The sequence below is a fragment of the Amblyomma mixtum genome, unplaced genomic scaffold (genome assembly GCF_055824585.1).
Source record: "Amblyomma mixtum isolate Tamu unplaced genomic scaffold, ASM5582458v1 scaffold_31, whole genome shotgun sequence".
Taxonomy (NCBI): Eukaryota; Metazoa; Arthropoda; class Arachnida; order Ixodida; family Ixodidae; genus Amblyomma; species Amblyomma mixtum.
The window spans coordinates 132652-145981 of record NW_028317728.1 but is presented as its reverse complement, the minus strand read 5'-3'; the positions used below and the strand labels follow the sequence as shown (position 1 = coordinate 145981).

General features: G+C 46.1%; 1 pseudogene; it reads left to right on the top strand.

Annotated features, from left to right (window-relative positions):
• Positions 1–13330, top strand: part of LOC149324456 (uncharacterized) — a 51026-nt pseudogene that overhangs the window by 25583 nt on the left and 12113 nt on the right.

Genomic DNA, 13330 nt, shown 5'->3' with positions numbered 1-13330 from the left:
AACGTTGGAAATGGCTTGCGGTGAACCATAATTTTAAAAAAACTACTAGAAAAGAGCAACTCGCGCAATAGTTAGTATACCAACTAACAACCTCCTCGCGTCTGGTAGGGTGCCGCATTGTCTTATCTGCTGAGGCGCCAGTCCAACGTTCTAGTTTGGTGTGCATTTTAGGTTTGCGTAAGCTAGCCATTATTTTCTCTAGCACCAACACAGCCATGCGGCATACGTACAATGTTCTGTTAAGTGCAGCAGCATGGATTACTAAATAGTGTCGGCGGCCTCTTGAGATTATCCTTATGAATAAAGATGTCACACAAAATCTACAAACAAAATCAATCGCGCCTTTCACGTCTAAATTTTCTATGAAATAACTATAAAAATAACATTGAGATCTCTAAAAAAGGAGGCGTGCAGCGAAAAGAAATAACAAGGTATGAAGAAATTACCCCAAGCGAAAGGAGAAAAATATTTGTGTTTTTTTTAGAAGGGGCGAATTTTTTTTTATGGAAGTCAACTTTTCTTACTTTAATTAGTTCCGGGGCTCTATTACTGCCTTCATGGATCACCAGATACGAGCAAGAATGCTTTAATCAGTTGGCTAATTATGTTAATGCGTTAGCTGGTCAAATGTTTATTTTAGGGGGTATGTTGTATTAACAGAATTGGAAATCATCTTTCAAATACCATAGCCAAGAAAAATAATTATTCATTGAATTGCTAGCACGCGTTACGAGGCGCAGAAAATATCTCAGGCAAATTCAGGGGTGGCCTGGATCAAATTTTGATAATCGCCCGGGTCAGATTTGGAGGTTGCCTTCGTGTCGGGCACGGTCAATTATGGGTGGTCTGCCGACATTTTACTTAAGACTGCAGCTAATCGGCGTATGAAGGTCATTCAAGTCTAGGATACCAACGACACGAAGATCGACTTTTGCATTAAGAAGAGCTATCGCTCTAAGGTCACCATGGGAGGGAGCTTCACACAGTAACTTAGCAGCGGCGCGCGCTTTCAACATAGATTGCTCCGCTCTGCGCTTTGCATCGCATTACGGATGTCAAGTGGCTCCCAGACTGAAGGGCTGGCTGTCTCACTGCCAATTTTGTTTCGCTCTGTGTCGGAAGCCCGTACGCACTGTCACTCTGCTTGCGATATGGCATCAAAGCGACTGCGTGGCCGTTATCTTCTATGGAAGCGGCAAAAAGTTTCACATCAGTTCTCGCTTGTGGCGTGTAACAGCATCGACATCTGAATGGAACCGCGGAGTGAAACAAGGTCGTGGAGAGAAGAAAAAGTGGGCATACTTTTCGCATATGTAACCGTGGAGAACAAGCGCCTGGAGGCGTTGTTAAACGCTTCTATGCACTCGGTCAGCTAGCTTTCAGCCAAGTTATCAATTCTGAGAATTTTGCATTTTTCTTCTACAGTTTCCATGGAGCAAACAAGCAGGCCTAAAGCTAATGCTCTAGGAGAATGGTTTTAAATCGGCTTTCTTGTGTTCGTAAGGGAAAGCCAGAAACCAGTTTTCGACAAACAGTCCAGTGCTCGGGTGCAAGCATGAATCTGTGTGGAGACTACAATGTTTTCGATACGGTCAGTTACAAAAAAAAGTTGGAGGGCACTTAACCTTCGCCTTTAAGGTGGAACGCGACCGGGTGTCGCAGCCTACCAGAGAGTCCGCGGAATGCCATCGCCCGTTCGGCGCGATGAAATGTTGCCTGGGTCAGCAACCTTATCGAATGTCGTAGAGCACCTATTTTTTATTGTTTGTTTGAAATGCTAAGACGTAAATGACTGGTACAACAGCGTGGAAAAGGGGTATAAGCGTAAAACCAGAGAATACGAGCTGTCGTGTTGTCTGCGTTTTCGTTTCTGCTAGTTGTCCGCACTCTTATTCTACGGATCGCAATCAACCTGCAGAGATTCCTGTCCTTCTTTGTAGATCAGCTAATCCCATAAATAAATAACCATGTACTAGAAATATTCACAAGTACAACGTAAGTCTGACCACTGAGAAACCGATCAAAGTAGCAGTGGTCATAAGTTGTATGGGGCACCTTTTCGAAAGAAATACTTCGTGCGGCCAACCTAAAAATAGATATATATTCTGCATAGAAAAGCACTCTTTGGTAATAGCGTCAGTTAGAAATAAGCGCTTCTACTAAGACATCTTCTAATCAATGTGCATCTCGACGGCGCTAAGCTCGAAACGGCTAACCAACCTTTCATATTTATTCGGGAATATATAGCATGCTACAGTCGACTTCTCTAGATTAAGTTTTCTTCTTTTTAGTCCGATGGAGCACACACCAAAATGTACAATGAGTATGTTCTAATTCCCATTTGCCAATATATTGCGATCTTTATTTGCAAAAGTGTGAATCGGTTTCGTAACACTTATACGGGATGATGTACTGTTTCGGCTCTTTCTAAAATATCTTTCCACGCTGAGCGTAGCTAGGTGTCGAAGAAAAAAAATGGTTAGAAAAACTACGGACTAGTACCCTTGCCTACCAAGTTGTCAGCAGAAAAATTGCTGTTCAACAATTAAGACATAGCTATAGGTTTTAGCACACATTTGTGTAACCAAGCACAGGAACGAACTTAATGTGTAGCTTTCTCTCATTTCGTGTTGATAGTCACAAAGGTGATAGCGTATAAGAATGAAAACACACAAATATGGTCTCTGTTTAAAACGGATTTTGGAGTACATGTACTGGTCACATATTTCTCGAGTTAACCCTCAGCGGCACGAGCAATCAGCAGCGGAATCCGCAGTAAGCCGGCAAAAGCTTTCCCGACATGACATTTTGACACCTTTACGATGCCTAATTTAAAACGCTCCGTACTAATGTGCTAATCCGCTAGAAGAAATGATTAGGAAAAGGCATTATTTCGAACACACTACATCAAAACCTCGGTTGTCCTCGGTGCAGAGTGCAAGTATACGCTTCCTCGTAGAGGGATTGATAGTGAGCCATGAGACTAATGTTGTTTGGGTGAAATCAAAGGAGTTCGGGACAATTCCTTTTTCTCACCGGAATTTTCACTCCGCCCTTGCGGAATCCCGCCGAGAGGTCCACAGGCACATAAAAATATGGCCGTCAAGAAACGCCAGTTTACCATTAGGTCTGGAAATGAAACAAAAAAAGCAAAAAAGATGCTCAGTCGTCACACTGTTACACCATCACACAGAATTAAGACAATAATGCCCATTCGACAAAGAAAACTTAGAAATCCTCCGGGATGAGGCGTCCGCGCGAACAGTGCATTTTATCTCTTTGTGACTGTTAACTGCAGAAACTTTTATTAAGCATGAGCGAACTTTTTTAGCTCAGAAGTGGGAAATCACCAGAATCACTGCATAAGTGGCTATGCCGTGCGGTAGCAGACTGTGGTGCGGCAGTTTAATCGCTACCCAGTTTTCCGCATTTCGGTTGAAGTGTAATGAATGGGCTGGTATGCTGGCATTGTTAGCGTGCCACCGAACCAGTAGTGTCTCATCTGCACGCATAGTTTCTTCTTGACAGGAGGAGTAGGCTGTGAGAACACCTTAACGTGGTAAAGGCACCAGAACCACGCACTGAAATATTCATCGAGGGTGAAAAAAAAGGCTCAACTTGTGGCGTTGAACGAAGTGAGTAATGTAAGTCAATTTTTTTGCTTTAAAAGGGCTGAAATAAGCAAGTGTAGTGAATTGTTTGAGAAATAACATTAGTAGAATTCTTCACTTTAGAGCCATTGAATTTTCGGGATCTACATCAACATGTCGTGCTGACACTATTGCCGCTTCGAGTTGCTGAATATTTAAACCTTGGCATGCCATGTGCTAGCCGCCCTTGACTTTTCGGTTTGTAGAAGACTTCCGTGGATAGGCTTTGGTGCCTCTTTCGATACTTGCGCCAAGACGATTTTTTTCAGCTGCGAAGCTTTTGAGAAAGTTTGTACCCTTACATCCCAGCGGTATGGTAACTGTTGTGTGGGTACTATCAGTAATTGTATCTTTATTCGAATTCACTTCTCCCAGTGATGACCTAAATGTTCTATCATGTCTTTGCAGTGGAGGAGGAAAGACAGGACACAAAACAAAAAACTACGGCATACCTGCGCTTCCCCTATTGTGTAAGTGTTTCTCCCGTGACGAATCTTTCGAGCTTTGCTTTCGGAACTGTCGGAAATATTCATTTCCTTTATTCCAACTTCGAAGTAAAACGTATGTTTCGTACTGGCCATCTCATCTTCCTGGACAGCGCTTAATGTATGCCAACTGTGAATGCAGCGTAATGCGTGCGGTGAACATAATATACTGCACGTTCGTCAGTCCTTACTCAGAAATACCAGGCTGTGTGAAATTACTGTTTCTTTATCGGTATCACGCAAATATTACAGGGGCTTCGTTTCCTTTCAGGAGTTTGTGATTTTATGGTGTCCAATGTGTTTTTTGCAAACTTTTATGTTTGAAAAGCTGGCTATGTTGAGTCAAAATGATGTCTACAGACATTTTTGCGAATATCTAATAGTTTGAATCACAATAAATTCAAACGTAAATGCTTAGGCTAGAGCAGGCGCATAATGCAACAGTGTAATTACGCTAAGCCTGAGCGTGCAACTGCCGAAGTCGTTCTTCTCCCTCGCTAGCGCCGAAGATGTTGCATTCCTAGCAGAACGCGCCGGGCTGCCACCATATCTTCCACATTGTCGGGGCCATAGGAGTAGACAACTTTACGCGCTTGAAACGCACAAAGAACACGGAGCGAGGACTTGGAGGACTTGGAAGGGGCCTATAGGCGCCGAGTTCGTCTGGCATAGCTGAATTGTAGAGAGGTGTTCCGCTAATGCCGACTGTGCTTCACATTGTGTAGCCATTGATCTAAAGTGCTCGGGCCCAAAAAATGTGTTACAGTTCTTGTCTTTGGCTGAAGCCCTGTTGTGTGATAGCAAAAACCATCCACATAGGCTAAACGGTAGTGCAAGAAAATTACATACCGAAATTTGCCTCGGAAAGAAACTTTTTTTTTTACATATAGAAAAGGGGGGCTTGGAGCTGCTGTTTTTCTGAACTATAAATTAGAGGTGGCGTTAGCACAGTTTCCGCTATAGCCGCCGCGGTGGCTCAGTGGCTATGGTGCTCGGCTGCTGGCCCGGAAGACGCGGGTTCGATCCCGGCCGCGGCGGTTGAATTTCTTTGGAGGAGAAATTCGAGGCCCGTGTACTGTGCGATGTCAGTGCACGTTAAAGAACCCCAGGTGGTCGAAATTTCCGGAGTCCTCCACTACGGCGTCTCTCATAGCCTCAGTCGCTTTGGGACGTTAAACCCCATAAACCAAACCAACCAAACAGTTTCCGCTATGTATGTAATTTTTTCCGCCAACCTTGTTTCTGAGTTAATTACAATATTTTGCGTGGAGATGACGGCCTCCAGGGAAGAACGGGGCATCAGCCAGCGCTAAATTTTACATGACGACGAGGTTTCAACAGCAGTCCCAAACAGCGCGTAAACATTTGCACCCGGCTAGAATCATTCCAGAGAAACCTGGGCACTTATCGGATTGCCGTATAACGAAATCTCGCCAAACGCCGCATGGACTCGTTTAAAAAAAAGTAACAAATAAAACTTAATGCAAACTATGACGCCAAATTTGAGTAAACATTTAAATCCACAAAGCTTCGCTTCTTTGAGGTTGTAACTATCAACAGCAATGTGTCTAAGCTCGACTGGAAGTTTTTACTGCCAACTTGGTAATATTTTTCATTTTTCCCTCCGCACAGTCACACTCCGTAATGCGGCTTATTATACAAGGTGTCCCAGCTAACTTGCACCAAGATTTAAGAAAAAAAAAACCCAAACGTTCTTCAGAACTGAAATCGTGCGGTTGATGTTAGGGTTTATGTACAGATACAGTGTCATTTTTTTCGCACGTCCTATTTGTATAATTAGTCGAGAAAAACAAATTAACTTTTTAAATATGGATTTAAACATTCAGCCGTCAATGGGAAAGTTGTGGAGCTCCGCAAATATTGTCCAGCCCAAGCACTTTCAACAAGATAGACGTAGCGTGGCAGTTTTTGTGAGGGAAAACAAAAGCCCACGGAGTTTAAAAAATACCACGTGGCAGCGCGCTCCGTGCGCTCGAATGCGCCGCGATTACAGCGCTCTCATCCGTACTTTGCAAAAAACCTCGCTCGCTTCGCGCCTTACGTGCTGCCCAAGACAGAGCTTCGCTTTGTGCTTGGTTCCAAGATAAGCGCCTGTGGGTTCGGGTGCCAGTTGAAAGCAAGCGCGGCTCCCGTTTCTGCGGCGAAAATTGCGCTTTCGCGTTAGCAGAATGCATGCGCAAGAACGATGACAATCTGATAAGTTCGAATTTGGGAGCAAGATCCCAACAAGCAAAGACGCATAAACAAGCATGGTAACGTCGTGTGAATAACGCTCTCAACTGCCGGCCGTACCCACTGGCGCTTATCTTGAAACCAACCACAACGCGAAGTTCTGTCTTTGGCAGCACGAAAGGCGCGAAGGAAGTGATGTTTTTTATAAAGCACAGATGACAGCGCTGTAATCGTGGCGCATCCGGGCGTGTCAAGCGCGCTGTCGCGTGGTGTTTTTTAAACTCCGCGGGCTGTCGTTTTTCCCGTATAAAAACGGCCACGCTAGGTCTATCTCGTTGGAAGTGCCTGGGTTGGACAATATTTGCGGAGCTCCACAACTTTCCTATTGACGCCTGAACGCTTCAAGATATATTTAAAAAGTTAATTTATTTATCTCGACTTATTATTGAAGTTGGACGAGCAAAAAAATGGTAATGAAACCTTAAATAAACCCTAACAACAGCCACATGATTTCATTTATGAAGAACGCTTAGGTTTTTTTCAAATCTTGGTCCAAGTTAGCTGAGACGCCCGGTATATAGGGAACGGAGCACTGTTCTAGAAAAATTTTTTGTCCAACCTGCAGATTTTGTGATCGATATCAACTGCTAAAGTCGTGAATATTTTTTAGGACCAGAAGAAGAATGATGCAAGCAATAATCTCAATTGCAATTGAGAAAATGACGTTTCTTTTACATTCAAGGACTGTGTCGCGAACATGTATACCCAGCTAAAGATACACCCTAAGCAGCATTCACGCTAGAAATGAGTTATAACTACGTTACGGCTCCTATACAAACACAAGGTATTCGTGCTTAATTATAATTGCGGTGGTTTCTCACAATCTTTTTGAGGTCGCAATACTAAAATATTTATTTAATAATAAAAGTAAGGATACCTGCCTTCTATATATGTTGCAATTTTTATTCATGGATTCAATTACCCCCGAAGTTCGCACTTCTTCCCGCACCGTGGGATAGTTGTTAAGCTAGTTTTAAGATATGTCCACGTCTGAACACGAAAACATTGTTCCAGCGTTAACAAGGAGCCGGTACTTACCCTGAACTTTCGATGCGAACCGTCAGAAATACGGCTTCTTTTAAATTCAAGCAGACTTTTATAGCAAGTCTGGAACGAAGTAACTGTATTGAAACATCACAGTGACACTCCTTTTTGACGTTATTTTACTTTTCTTCCTTAAAAGGAAAGCAAGCTTCAGAGACAGATCGCGCAGTGCGCAGCTGCAGATGTGAGTGCGCTAACCTTTCCCAGTATTGCTGCTGAGGGAATAGATTTGCGCGGGAGCGCGGTTAATGCTTCTATTGAATTGCAAAAACAGAGTCGGGGACACATGTGGTACGAGTACAATGTCGGGTTAGTCTTGTAGTGTCAAGAAAGCCCAAACATCTTTCATCAGTAAACTTGCCAGCATGCTGGATATCAATGCTAAAGCACCATTCCGAGGCATCAACTCCGAGCAAGATATTGGATGTTTGTATGCTTGCTAGATATAGGGATGTTTTCATGCAGGGTTTGTGAAATAAGGGTGCAGAACAGCTTTGTGTGAAAACACTGCAATATATTTACAACGACATTTTACGGGTACCGTATTCCTTCATAAATTCAGTATTAGATTACCAAAGAGGAAGGACGTCCGACAGGGAGGCATGAACTCGCCAATGCTATTCACTGCCTGTTTACAGGAGGTGTGCCGAGGCCTGGATTGTGAACAGTTAGCGATAAGAGTTAATGGTGGAGAATACCTAATTTGCGATTCGCTGCTGACATTGCATTCCTATGTCCCTCAAAAGATGAGTTGCGAAGCATTATTAATGAATTCGCAGGCAGAGCAGAGCGCTAGGCTTTAAAAAAAGCATGCAGAAAACCAAAGCAATGTCAACAGTTAGCGAGGTGCTGGAAGTGGTAATAGCCGCTCATCCGGGACGTCAGAGGGAAGCAACTATAGCAGAAAAAAAAAATGGTGTGGAGCGCGTATGGTTGATTCTCTCAAATTATGAATGGCAGGTTAAAAATATTTGTGACGAGAAAAGTATACAACTGCCTTATCGTACCGGTGCTCACCTATGGGCTAGATACGTGGAGGCTAACGAAAAGGGTTCAGCCTAAGTTAAGGACAGCGCAGCGAGCTATGGAAAGGAAAATGATAGGTGTAACGTTAAGAGACCGGAAACGGGCGGAGTGGGTGAGGGAACAAACGCGGGTTAATGACATCCTAGTTGAAATCACCCGATCAAAAAGCACGACAGTATTTTCTGTCGCCATCTGTCGCGCGACAAAATTTTGTGTCGCAAGACAAGCTGTCTTGTCGTGCATTGTGTCGTGCGACAGAGGCTTGTGTCATGGGTTCTTTCTCGCGACAAAGGTGTTTGTAGTGGGTCCTGTCGCACGACAGTCATCATTCCTGTATTTTGTCGTGCGGAGAAGGTAGCTGTCGCAGGATTTGTCGCGCGACAGGTTTCTGTCGCAGGTGCTGTCGTGCGACAGGAAGAGTCGTGCCATGCGACAGGGTCTGCGTGCCTCGACAGAGTTGCCTGTCGCGGGTTCAGATCGCGCGACACAACAGCCTGTCTTGGGATCTGTCTTGCGACAGATACCTGTCGTGGGTTCTGTCTTGCGACACATACCTGTCGTGGGTTCTGTCTTGAGACAGGTACCTGTCGAGGCATGTATCATGCGAGAGATTGCAGTCGATGGTAATTGTGTTTTGCTACAGAATTCTCGAAATTCTGTTGCGCCGTCGATATTCACCAATGGCGTGTTAAATCGCTTTCACTGTGACGAGCCGCGAAGACGACTCGATTTGCTCTGGTCGATGACGACCATCAAGTTAATTAAATGAAGTGTTAATTCACAAACGCGACTCGTGTTTGCAAATCGTTTCCCAAGACCTAGCCCGAGACGAGACGAGAATTGGCAGGGAGGAGAGACACCTCGCGCGCGCTCTCATCCCGTCAGTTTGCACATATGAAGCACGTGTGAGCGAAAGAAGACCATGCTTAAGAGTAATATGCGGCTTTAAAGCCCAGAAAGCTGTAATGCACCAACGATAAAGCCAGCGATGCCTGTGAATGTGCCCATGCTTGCGATGGCGGCACGCTGCCAGCCACGCTAGCATCTGCATGCCAGTCGCCGTGAGTGCGACGAATGGCGCAACCGAAGGTCAGTGTCCTCTTGTCTGCTGTGACGTGAGCGTCTCGCCATATAACGTAATGTATCCACTACAACATGCGAAAAAAAGGCTGAGGGCACATATACGCGGCGCCTAACGACGAACGCGCATAGTGAGAGTAACCTGCATGATCGCGAAAAAGGTGGAAAATTACTCGCACTAATCGTCCTTCTATCACAAAGGCAGCATGTATGTATACGCACTCATGTCCTGCTGCCTGCATAAATGATCACGGTGACTCCCATATACAGTTTCCACGTTTCAGTTTTATAGCGGCGCATGCTGCTTATCAAATGATCAGAAAAAAAAATATTTTTACGACTTCGTTCATTGCCTCTGCTGAAAATTTCAGGACAGTGACACAACCACCTCGCTAAATATAGAGAACAGCGTAAATATCCTAAGTCCCAATACAGCCGTCAGTGTATTTGAACACCGACACCTAGAAAGGGCGCGCGCGTGGGCCGTTGCCTCGCGCCTTCGCTGTAATTTCCCTGCGGAACAAGGACACGGATATTTGTCTGCTTGCGTGGCGTTACATCCCGCGATGCCAAGGATTGGATGACGAGTTCTGCGACATGTCGTGCCGCAAGAATTCGGTCACTGAGTGGTTTCCAGGATGTACTTGTTGGGGGCTCCCCCTCCGTGACCAGGGGCTGAATTAACTCGCGCGAACTCTGGGACGCCCTACTTCAAACGGGCATTTAATGCCCATCCACACTCGCAAGTAGCAAAGGGCATGCGACCAGCAGTCGCTTGCGATCAGGCAGCAGCTCCACGACACCGTTCCTCACACCTACAAGGGTGACCTGCGGGTCGCCTACTTGTTTGATTGTCACGTGAAATGAGAAGTCTCGGGAATGACGTCAGTCGCGCGCTTCGGCCCAGTCTCCAGCGCCCTCGCGCTCGGTCCTTTAAACTGGTCCGGTCCCTCGCTATTAACAGTGTGCTACTACAACCTGAGTGAGGGGAATGTCGTGGTGGTTTCGATATGCGCCACGCGCATAAAATCGTAAGGGTTCGCTTCTCGGGGCCGGCCAGCTGGCCTGCCGGCCTGGATGCCGGCTGCCGGCGTCAGAAAAATGCACTGGTATTGTTTGTTCACGACCAAAGCTCTGGCATAGAGTATCGTTAGCCAATGTCGAGTGGTTGGTAGAAGCGATAACAGCAATACAAATTTCCTCCCATAACCGCTTTGCTGGTGCTCTGCAGTTTTCCTGGCCTCTGCTAGCTCCGCTCCTGAAGGGGTCGCGGAAACCGAGCATATCTTTATTTCCCTATGACGCGGGGTTCACAGTAAAACGGTGCCTAGGGTAGCACCTCAGTGCTGGCCAGTTCCGAAGCGCACTCAGCTACAGCGTCTATGTGAAATCGGCTAGGTTTAGCGACTACAAGGGCAACCAGCGAGCAGCGCACAGTTCGTCGTCCGGCGCGACCGCGGGCAGCGTCGTTGCCGAAAGCTCGGCTCGCTCAATGATTGGCTCCGTAGCTTGCGAATCGCGCATGCAAGGCTGGAAAATCGAGCACCGAGCGACTGGCCGGCATTTTGCGAGGATTTATGCCCCCGTTTGCAGCATAGCTAAACAAATTTAGCACACATGTATGCATGGAATATCGGCAGCGATACGGCGATTCTTAAGCTCGTCCTCGACGCCATCATCACCATTCGGGCGGACCCGAGCATATCTTTATTTCACTACGAGATATAGTTCACAATAATACGTACTTACAGTGAAAAGAGTAGCGCCTCAGCGCTTGCCAGTATCGAAGCGCTCTCAGCTCTTGCATCGAAGTGAAACCTGCTAGGCTTAGCTACGAATACGGCAGCCAGGGAGCAGGCCGAAGCTCGTCGCCCGGCGCGCTCGCGAGCAGCGTCATTGCTGAAAGCTCGGCTCGCTCACAGATTGGCTCAGCAACTTGCGAATTGTACTCGCAAGGCTGCCAAATCGAGCAGCTAGCAGCTGGCCTGCGACTGAGCACAAGTTCGCAGTACAGGGCACAAATGCTTGGGATACCGGCTGCGTTGCGGCCACGTTAAGGCGATTCTTAAGCTCGTCCTCGACGCCATCGTCACCGTACGTGACACACAGGCTGAGAACTTGAATTCGAGTACGTGCTAAAGTAAGCTGCTCGTATTTCTCAGAACAATCTGAACTCGAAAACACAGTTGCTTCTGTCGGCTTCCATGTGGGCTCTTGCTAGTGAAAGTACACTCGAACAGGATGCGGCGAGTGAGGGCCGCTCTTGCATTTGAGCTAAAGTGTGACGCAAGTATCGTCGTAGTTCCGTAACGCAGTTGATATCAAAGTAATCCGCTTTATACGGGTCACATTTAAGCTCTCAGTTTCATGTAGATCTCCGTCGAGCATGCCAGTGTCGCGTAAAGTAATGCATCGCAGCTGCTCTCTGTCCTACCACTCGCGTCGAACATATCCTTGATATGGACCAGTTTGCGATACGGTGCATTTCTTTGCCTTTTTTGTCGCAATTAAGGGATTTTAGCTGCTGTCAATCGAAATTGCATTCCGTCTTCTGCGCCGTCGTCTGCTCCGTCGTCTGCTAGGACATCCGGGGTCTGGGTGACGAGATCACAGGATCGCAGCTTCTACAAACGGCATGCCAGCAAAAATATCTAAAAGCGCCTCGGTATTCGCAATTAATAAAAAAATAACATGAAAAAAATTTAATTTGATTTTGGTGCGAACACGGTTCAAATATTAGTAATAAAAAATGTGCATTTGTGGGTTTTTTTTCAACGACGCTAAACTAGAGAAACGAAGGGCAAAACTGCAGCCGTCGGCGCCATGTTTAGCAGCACGGCAGTGCGAGGGACGCGTCACGTTTTTATTATTTGGGTTTTCGTAGCATTGTTTGAGTGCTCGTGCGGCGGGATCGAATGTATGAAGAACGCAAGTGTGATTTGGAAACGAACGACGAGAATTACGCCCTGTCAACTTAGGTGAATTTGAACGGGTAAAGCCATGAAGAAAGGCAGCGCTACGACTCCTTGTCATCTGGAGAGGCAACAAAGAAGAATGGGCGATTTTACTAAGCCTCGATGCGACGCATGATCGATGAGTCCCGTCTACGTGTCTTTACTAGTGATCTGTATTCACACGCGTTAGTAGTGTGCGCCTATATTGTTATGGCAGTGGAGGCAGTCTGCATGCGGTTGCCTCATTTATAATGCGTTAACAGAAAAGAACGGGCGTATAGCCTGCATGGCAACTGCTGCTCCATAGTCTCTCTCTGTGTTTAGTACTCGGGTGCCGTGGTAAATAAAAATTCCACCAGATATCACAACAGAGTTATGCGGTCGCTAAATAGCGCTGCGAAAAACTACAGAATATGTTTACTACATTCCAATAGCATATATTTGTGCTACGTAGGAGACGACGATGAGCGAGCAGTGCCACGTTTGAGTGCTCTCGCTAGGCCAGCCAGCTGCGGACAGACAAGGGAACTGACAACGGTCGAGTTCTCTCGCGGCTGGTGCCTATCGGATTGATTTGTGCTACTTAAAAGATGACGATGAGCGGCAGTGCCGTCCGACGGAGCACTTGCGCTAGGCAAGCTGCGAACAGAGTGGTCGGTGTTGGTACACATCGGATTAGTGCTTATGGCTTAATATTTCTCATACAATTTTTTTCGGGGACAATGATCGCGTGTGAAAGGCAGGGGCATATTCCTTGCCTAGTCGTTTGTAAATTTTTATCTGTGCTTCCTCATGGAACAGAATTTGAGACAGTATTATGTCAAAGTTAGATCGTTCT